Source organism: Hyaena hyaena, unplaced genomic scaffold, assembly GCF_003009895.1.
Source record: "Hyaena hyaena isolate Hyena2069 unplaced genomic scaffold, ASM300989v1 scaffold_1685, whole genome shotgun sequence".
Classification (NCBI taxonomy): Eukaryota; Metazoa; Chordata; class Mammalia; order Carnivora; family Hyaenidae; genus Hyaena; species Hyaena hyaena.
In genome coordinates, this window is record NW_024082319.1 from 1 (window position 1) to 493 (window position 493).

General features: G+C 38.3%; 1 non-coding gene across 1 annotated transcript; it reads right to left on the minus strand.

Moving 5' to 3' along the window:
• Positions 1 to 49: 49 nt before the first annotated feature.
• Positions 50 to 155, minus strand: LOC120226420. The gene has a single exon (XR_005527012.1). It is a non-coding gene; the product is annotated as a U6 spliceosomal RNA (small nuclear RNA).
• Between the last annotated feature and the right edge of the window lie 338 nt (positions 156 to 493).

The window sequence follows — 493 nt, forward strand, 5'->3', positions numbered from 1 at the left end:
TCTCTCAGTGGATTCTGTCTGTTTTTAATTTTTTAAATTATTTTAATTAAAAAAACTGGAACGCTTCACAAATATGCACCTCGTCCTTGTAGAGGGACTATGCTAATCTTCTCGGCATGGTTCCAGTTTTTAGTGTGTGCTGCTAAAGCAAGCACCAGAGGAAATCTTTTTCAATTGTTGTTCGGTTAGTGATCTTTTTAACCCGATAATATGATCACATCTCTATTTTTCGCTTTACCAACTTAATAAAGTATTGATTGTTTAATATGAAAAGTCTAAAGTCATTTTTATCTTACTTGTTACTTTTCAAACATTATTCTGAGAGTAGATAGAGGTTGGGGCAAAAATTAGATTGGAATGAGGTGGAGAGGGAATTGGGAGCCAGAGACAACGCAGTCCTTAGCCGTGGTTTTGCTTTCTGCAGCGTCAATAACCCGAAGTCAAAGGCCGCGGTGAAACAGGTGCTCCTACCCTGACGAATTATCTGGACGTC